Source organism: Myotis nattereri (assembly GCF_964212035.1).
Source record: "Myotis nattereri genome assembly, chromosome: 1".
NCBI classification, from domain to species: domain Eukaryota; kingdom Metazoa; phylum Chordata; class Mammalia; order Chiroptera; family Vespertilionidae; genus Myotis; species Myotis nattereri.
Window position 1 is genome coordinate 93,703,232 of NC_138075.1, and position 8,769 is coordinate 93,712,000.

The 8,769-nt window shown below is 45.6% G+C and overlaps 1 pseudogene across 1 annotated transcript; it reads left to right on the top strand.

The window, feature by feature from the left end:
- The first annotated feature begins 2,132 nt into the window (after positions 1 to 2,132).
- LOC308521744 (large ribosomal subunit protein eL32-like) lies at positions 2,133 to 2,563 on the top strand (annotated as a pseudogene). The gene has a single exon. The product of its transcript is annotated as a large ribosomal subunit protein eL32-like (transcript).
- Positions 2,564 to 8,769: the final 6,206 nt, after the last annotated feature.

Consider the following 8,769-nt stretch of genomic DNA (forward strand, 5'->3'; position numbering starts at 1 on the left):
GCACTTGCTGACAAAAAAGACATGAATTTTTCAAATTATACACACACACACACACACACACACACACACAGAATTGTGGGGGTTGAGACCCAGTCATTGGTATTTTTAAAGCACGAGGAAGATTGGAATGTGTGGTCAGGTCTGAGAAGCACATCCCTAGACCCTAGAGCAGGGGTGGGCAAACTTTTTGACTCGAGGGCCACAATGGGTTCTTAAACTGGACCGGAGGGCCGGAACAAAAGCATGGATGGAGTGTTTTTGTGAACCAATATAAATTCAAAGTAAACATCATTACATAAAAGGGTACGGTCTTTTTTTTTTAGTTTTATTCATTTCAAACGGGCCGGATCCGGCCCGCGGGCCGTAGTTTGCCCACGGCTGCCCTAGAGCCATGGTCGGCAAACTGCGGCTCGCAAGCCGCATGTGGCTCTTTGGCCCCTTGAGTGTGACTCTTCCACAAAATACCACGTGTGGGCGCGCACGTACAGTGCGATTGAAACTTCATGGACCATGCACAGAACTTGGTATTTTGTGGAAGAGCCACACTCAAGGGGCCAAAGAGCTGCATGTGGCTCGCGAGCCGCCGTTTGCCGACCACTGCTAAAGCTAAGGCACCTCCAGCCATCCCGAGAGGGAGAGCATTCAGGCCTCCCCATCTGAAGGCAACAGCAGAATCCAGAAGCTTAGCCTCTTCCGCTGTACGCCAGGGATCCTGTGGGCAGCCATACAATCTGCCTCAGCTGCTGCATCTTGGGAGGTTGACCTGGAGACAATGGTCTGATGCGATTGGGGTTTGTGCTGGACCTGGCCTCGGTGACCTGTGTCCCAGTCAGCACCGGGGTCAAGTCTTTAGTTCCTAAACGGGCTGCAACTGCGAAGCTGTCATCCTTTTCTAGAGCAGTGACGCCTTGGGTGTCGGCCTCTCACCCTCAAGTGTCATCCTCGGGAGAGGGGCTCAGAGCCACCCTGACCAAGATGCTCTTCAGGTCCCTGACAGGTCAGCTTCCAAGAGATGGAGGTTAAGGCTGGTGCACCAACAACCCCAGCCCCCCAGGTGCCACTCCCAAATTGGGGAGCTCAGGAAAAGGACTGTGGTTCAGTCTCTTAGGTCAAAAGGCAGGAGACGCCCTAACCGGTTTGGCTCAGTGGATAGAGCGTCGGCCTGCAGACTGAAAGGTCCCAGGTTCAATTCCGGTAAAAGGGCATGTGCCTTGGTTGCGGGCACATCCCCAGTTTGGGGTGTGCAGGAGGCAGCTGATCGAGGTTTCTCATCGATGTTTCTAACTCTCTATCCCTCTCCCTTCCTCTCTGTAAATAATCAATAAAATATATATTTTTTAAAAAAAGGCAGGAGACTGCAGAGGAAGCAAGAGGGTCTTGGTCATCTCAGGCTCCTGGAGAGGGACTCAGGCCCGTGTTGGCACAGCGCCCCCAGGGGTGGAGGCTGGATGGTGGAGACTGAGTGCTCTGCTCTAGCTGCTGCCAGGTAGCAAAGGGCCTTCCCTTCATTTCTCTGGGGAGAGATGAGCCCCAGGAGACTCTCAGTCTAGGACAGTGATGGCGAACCTTTTGAGCTCGGCGTGTCAGCATTTTGAAAAACCCTAACTTAACTCTGGTGCCATGTCACATATAGAAATTTTTTTGATATTTGCAACCATAGTAAAACAAAGACTTATATTTTTGATATTTATTTTATATATTTAAATGCCATTTAGCAAAGAAAAATCAACCAAAAAAATGAGTTCGCGTGTCACCTCTGACACACGTGTCATAGGTTTGCCATCGCTGGTCTAGGATCTCAAGCCCAAGGTCTGACGAATCTCAGCAATCTTCAAGATCAGCTCTTTCTGGTTCCATGGACAAAATGCCCAAGAAATGCTGGGTCAGGACCTCCCCAAGGCCCCTACCCCTGATTTGAACCAACTCTTCACCTCATCTCTTCCTTCACTATCCCTCCTTACCCTCCCATTAATCCCGACAAAAGTGATTCATTTTCTGAACAATGAAGATCTATTCATTCAAGGTTATCTTCTTTCAGGAAGATAACCTTTCCATTACCAGTACATCACTTGCTTACTCTTTCCTACTCTAAACTGATTCTTCAGTCTCTTCCTCGGCGCTGCCTACGGAGTTGGCAGCCATCTCCTACCCGGCACCATGGCTTCCCTCAGACCCCTCGTGAAACCCAAGATTGTCAAAAAGAGGACCAAGAAGTTCATCTGGCACCAGTCAGACCGATATGTCAAAATTAAGCGGAACTGGCAGAAACCCAGAGGCATTGATGATAGGGTGCGTAGAAGATTCAAGGGCCAGATCTTGATGCCCAGCATTGGTTATGGGAGCAACAAAAAACAAAGCCTATGCTGCCCAGCAGCTTTCGGAAGTTCCTGGTCCATAACGTCAAGGAGCTTGAAGTGCTGCTGATGTGCAATAAATCTTACTGTGCTGAGATTGCTCACAATGTCTCCTTAAAGAACCGCAAAGCCATTGTGGAAAGAGCAGCCCAGCTGGCCATCAGAATCACCAATCCCAATGCAGGCTGCACAGCGAAGAAAACGAATAGACAGATTGTGTACACATTGTATTTGTGTTAATAAACTCATAAAATTCTAAAAAAAAAAAAATGATTCTTCAGCTAACCAAGAGAACTTGCTCTAGTGGGATATCTTTCACAACCTACACACTCTTGTAGCTTTCTCTTGTCAATACTATTATGATATTATCAAGTTCCCATGTCTTTCAAAACATTTCTGATATACAAACTCCTCTCACACATGCACCATAATGTGTGCCCTGCTGTTTTATTTAGATTGTTTCCAATTTTTCACTTTTGTAATAAATATACTTTAAACTCCCTTGTACATGAACCTTTGTATATGAACTAATAAGTATGGGATTTTTGATGGGGGTTGGGGGTTGAGGGAAACAGTACAGAGGTGGCAAAAAGAGGTGGAATAAATATAAGACAAATTTAGGGGACCAGGGATTTATAAAAAACCCTTGAATTCAGAGTGATGTTTAAATGTTTAATTGGCACAGGATTAACACTGACCAATCTGAATCAGGGCTAGCTGTGAGAGCAGAGCAGGGTTCTAGAGGTTCCATGCTGGGTCAAGCATCACCCTTTAGATAATGGCTTATGGAAAGTGGGGTTCTAGAGGAAAGCCTGGGGCACCTGGGGTGATAGAGGGCATTAGGAAGATGGCTCCGGAAAGCAGCTATGTTATGCCCAGATTTTAAGATCCCCAAGGAAACCACACCAGGGAACCAGCCAGTCCGATGCAAAAGCAGAGGGTCCTTTATTGAGCTAGCTAACTTGACTCCGCCTCCTGGCCGATGCAGCGACCGGAAGCAGAGTGCCCCCACCATGGGAAAAACAGGGTTTTACTAGGGGGTGGAGTGAGGGGAGGGGAGCTGACTGTGGGCCCTGCCAATGGCCAGGCGCCAGTCGGGTCTTCTTACACAGGATGTGGTCATCTCTATGGCACGCACGTCCCTTGATTGTCATTGGTTAGTTTAAAGAAATCCCGGGCGTGGCCAGCAGGGGCCTGGGCTTCCGGGAAGAAGGTACTCTCCTGAGCACATGGCGGCTGCCCCAACATGGAGGGTATGGGGCAAGATGGAGGGCATAGCCCTCGCCCTTTCATTCCCCCCTTGTCTTGGAACTTCCGGCTCAATCATGAGACAGACTGCATTTCTATTTCACCGTTGCTAGAGGCCCGTAGTGGGCACACAGAACTATCAACTGACCTCTTCCTATACGCTTAACAAATGGACCAGTGGAAGGGAAAGAAACCATTTTAGCTTTAACAACTTCTATTGAAATAGGATTTTTCTTCTTAAAATTCCTCCATGGCTATCAAAAAAAAAAAAAAGCCAAAATCAAGATTAATTTATCTACTGTCCTGATGTTTGCATAAACGCAACAAGAATGGTAACTGACTACCTTTGCTGGAATTTCATGGTTGAACCTTAATGTGCCCCATAGGGCCAGGAAGCCAAGCCATCCAGCTGCCATCAGGCCTGCCTGCGGTATCTGCTGAGTTAGGTGAATCCTTCACCTATAGCAACTCCACCTGAGCCCATGCTCCAGGCTTTAAGGCCCATCTCAGTAGCCCTCCTACTCGTTGTGGCCCAGAGTGTGTGGGGGTTGTGCAGGGATGCAGAGACATCTTTACTGCTCCCCTTCTACTCCTACCAACCGCCAGTGATGGTAGGGCATGGGCCTGATGCTTCAGCGCCAGCCATCTTCAGGGCACCCAAGCAGGATACCAGGCTTTCTTCGTGGCATTTTTACTGGCTTCAAGTCTTTAGAGCTCAGACAGGGCTCTTTAAAACATGATACTCCAGTCAAAGTTTTCCGTTAATAAAACCACTATTAGGAACCAGTCTTATTGAATCTATGCAAAGAAACGTACTTATTTAGCATTACCAGATTTCGGAGGAATTACATAAGGAGAAAAACATACTGACGTACTCTAAGATTTTCTGACTTTCCTTGCTAATTCCTTTTCATGGATTTAAAACAAAATAGCAACTGTTGGTATAAAACCTTCTTTCTATGCATAACCATGCCTCAGACTTTCTATTCTAAACAGGCTTTTTCCAGCTTTACTACCCCTGACATGGGCATGGTGACTCAGGCCTGCAAGACAGTATTACAGGCTGCCAACTGTTAGCTGTCTTTCAACAGAGACCAAAACCTGATGGGCACCCTTCCCTGCCCAGTTGGGCACCTGCCCTCTTGGCAGCTAGGCACCCTTTACTTTTGGGGGTCACCCCACACAGCTCCCTTTCAGGACAGCCAACATACATTCAAACCTGCAAAAGAATCAAAGGTTAACATAACATATCAATACAATGAAACATAATATTGGCATCATGGCCGCTTCAGGCAGTCAAATCTTCTACTAAACATGTGATCCTATAAATTGTCCTTGTCTCTTTGGAGCCATGTCCATGAAGATGCAGGCATTATCTAAGTGTATTACACAGTATTGTGGGGGCTCCTGGTGACAGGAGTGATCGCGAGCCATGTTACCAGCATCAGGCAGGTCGAGCACGCCATAGAGCGGGTTGCGTTGATTTCGATCGATGCTCCATTTGGTGATGAAGTCTTTCTGGGTCATGGATGGATCCGCTGACCGGACTTGAGTGTGATGGACCCAGGTCACGACGCCGTCTACCTTGAGAGCGGTGGGGTCGTCAGCACCACAGTATAGGGACCCTTCCAACGTGGCTCTAGGGTCTCCTGGCGGTGCCTTCTGACGTAGACCCAATCTCCTGGTGTGTGCTGATGAGGAGTTGGGGTTGGGCTGGTCTCCTAGATAGCGTGGAGGCACGGCCAAATGTCCTCGTGTGCCCTCTGGAGCCCTCTCAAGGAAAGGGATAAAGAAAAGGGTTTTATAGGGGGTGGCCTGCCAAACATGATAGGAGAGCCATCCAGTCCCCGCCAGTCTCCGAGTCAGATTCCTTCTCTTTTGGAGAACTTCAAAGTCCTGATGGCTTCTAGGTAACCCTGTTTATTAGTTACAGTGCTCTGCTTTCTTGCCTTTCTACCAGTTCCCTTTGTGGCAGAGCAGCAACCAGGCCTTTTTCAAGGGAGTGCGTTAGAAGTGGGTATCAGCCCCTCCTTTGCTAGCAGCAACAGGTACCAAACCCTTTCAGTACATTTGACCAGCTTCATTTCCGCACACCTTTTCAGATTCTAAGGCCCATTGTTTTCCTTTAACCAGCAAGCTAAATGACACTGGCCTGTATTATTTAATTCAGCACAGGCAGGGGGAAGGGCCCATGAAATCTCTGCCCTGAGGAACTGTGAGCCCCACCCTTAAATGTCCCAATCAGACTAGAAAAGCCACAAATACCTTTTGAATCTACCCCAGAATTCCAAAATCCCAAACCCAGCATAGAAAATCAAAGTTTCCAGCAAACAAACAGACAGAGATGTTTACTAGTTAGGCTGGCCAATTCCACCTCTGACAGAGCAAGCGCCCTTGGGGAAAGCCGCTTGGGGTGCTTTGCTTTCGGGCAGAGCACTTAGCCTTAAAGAAATAAAGCGTGTGGAGTTTTTAACAAATAATTATACCCAAGTAGACATACAAACATCAAATAAACATTTACACTTACACCCTTTTAGTGAACAGGTACCTTTACAGTCTTGGGATCTTGAGCAGACAGGAGCAGATGTGGAGGTCTCCCTTTCTCACATCCCAGGACAGGACTTTTGACCTATGTCTCATCCAGATAGAAACGGTACTCATATTGAACAAGGAAATCAAGACTAAATAGACATGATAACTAGATACATTCCCCATTAAGAACTTTGAGGTGCATGCCACATTTATACCACAAAATACCAACAAATCAGTTTCAGTTGTGTTGAGATACAGAACAAGTCCCTGAACAGAGGCGGTAGAAAACTGCCTAGGAATGCTTCTATTCTACCTTTCTAACAGATAGGCCAGATTCGAACCCTTAGCCAGTCCGAGTTTCGACTTCTCTCCGGAAGTCCCAGAGACGGTGAATACCATCTAGAAGCCATTCCTCCAGATACAGGACAAGTCTCTTAGAGATTCTTGATAATCTACATCAGTAATCCATTCATACAATCCCCTAAAAGTTAAAGAGGAAGGAAAGAACCATTCAATGTCCTTCAAGAGGATTTCGGCGAAACAACAAAATTGACAGATTAAACACATTGGACCCTCTGATGTTTCAGGGGTACCAAGGAAGGAGAAGTTAGGCCACGTCCAGCCCTTCTCACAATCCACCATCAGTGACCAGTCCCAGCTTACTGGTCTATCATCCATTTAACATTTTTTTTTCTCCCATCACACCAAGGCCATGCTTTCCAGGTAGCTAGAACTCTTAGCCTTAATTTTTAGGTGATTAGCAATACATTCAAAAATTTTTTAAGAGACATAGAAATTTCACTAAACAATTTTAAACAACAAAGATACATATTTAAGCAATAGGGACAGATCAATTTACAGAAGCAGAGACAGCATACAATTTAAACCACAGCCTTGGGTAAACATATTATCTAGAGTCCTTGGGTAACATAGGTTATACTTAGGCATGTCCTGGGTCTCCAGAACACTGAACTGGAGCCCTCTAAGATCAGTATGAAACCAGTTTCTACCTGAAATAACTGTACTTTACTTTAGAAATTGGATTACTGCTATCCTGGAATAGCTGCTAAATTTCAAAATGGTCACAATTTTCCTGCTGGGGAAGTCAAGAAGCAATCCATAGCTATTCACATGTAAACTTGACTATCAACTTCCTGGTGGTACTTGCCTCAGGGCGGGAAATTTCAAAAGAGCTACTTTAAATTGCCTTGGGAAACCAGCCTGCATTTCTTTCTCCGGTTCATCTCCGCCATTTTTAAGGCCAAAACAGTCTCGGGTTTTCTGTACACAGCAAAAGGTCAAGTTCAGCTCAAAACTATGCACACTCATTTTTAAGCTGGCCTTTTCCCTTTACATGTGCACAGAAATCCTGGATGCATTTATAAATTTGTAAAGCCTTTTCAATTACAAGAAGGAGTTTAATTTTAGAATACTTGGGGAGGGGGCGTCCACACTGGATTGCCACATGCTCCTTCTTCCCTTCCCCACATCCTGCTTTTGGGGGAAGTTTCAGCAAATGACTCAGATGGGGTATTTTCCCCAAAGTCATGCTTAATAGAAAAAGACATTTTAAGTTTTCCCCTATTTCGCTTTCTAAAGCAATGGCTAGCACCCAAGGTTATCTTAGCCAAAGTTTGATGTTCCAAACATGTTCTCCGGTAATTTTTAAACAGAACATTAAGTAATCTCATTGTGGGAGAGCTTATAGCTCTGCCCTCTCCTGCCACCTTTGAATCTCTCCACACCAGAGGTGGATTCGGCAGTGGGATTTCATTTCTTAGTACAGATTTTAGATTCCAAACACAAATTAAGATATTAATTTGAACAAGAAACCACATTGAGGTGACCATGGCACCCTTTTTTATTAAGACCGTGATTGCTAATTTATTAAGCATTAAAGATATCTTCTTTAAAATAGTATTAAATAAATCTGAGAGGCGGGCACACTTTCTGCCCCATCTGCATTTCCTTAGTAAAACTCCACCTTAAAACTCCACCCCTGAAATCCCATCCTGCCTCAGTGAGCAGACATTCCTTTTGTGATTGACTAAGTCAGAGGGAGGGGCCTTTGTTGTTCCAAGATGGCGGCCCCCAGGGGCAGGGCATGCCATACGGCCAACATGGCGGCTGCCAAGTCAGGCAGCTCAACATTGTGGCTGTCTAAACTGTTCTCTGACAGAAAAGATGATTTCCTCATTCTCACAATAAACAAGGGAAGAGCAAACCAAAACCCCTAAAAGATAGATGGCCAACAAAAAAATGAGTACTGGTGGAAAGCTGATTTCAAAGGAGCCACCTTTTGGCTGCTTGACCTTTTCTGAGAAGGTCAGCTAGCAAAAGGTGTAGCCATTGCAATGCAAACTAACATTCCAAAAGATGACTACTGGCGGGAATTGGATTACCTTCCTGCTAGGGGAAGGGTGTGTCTAACCCTCCCTCCACTAAAAAAAGGTGTAGCTTTAACTTTTTAACGGCAAGAAAAAAGACCTTAAACTTTCAGAGCTTTAAATCTTAGGTAGCAAATTAAATACTTAGCATTTTTCAAATTAATACTTTTACATTTAAGGATACATTTCAAATAAAATATAAGGCATTTTCAATTAATAGATTAACTTCTATCATCTAGACTTCATAC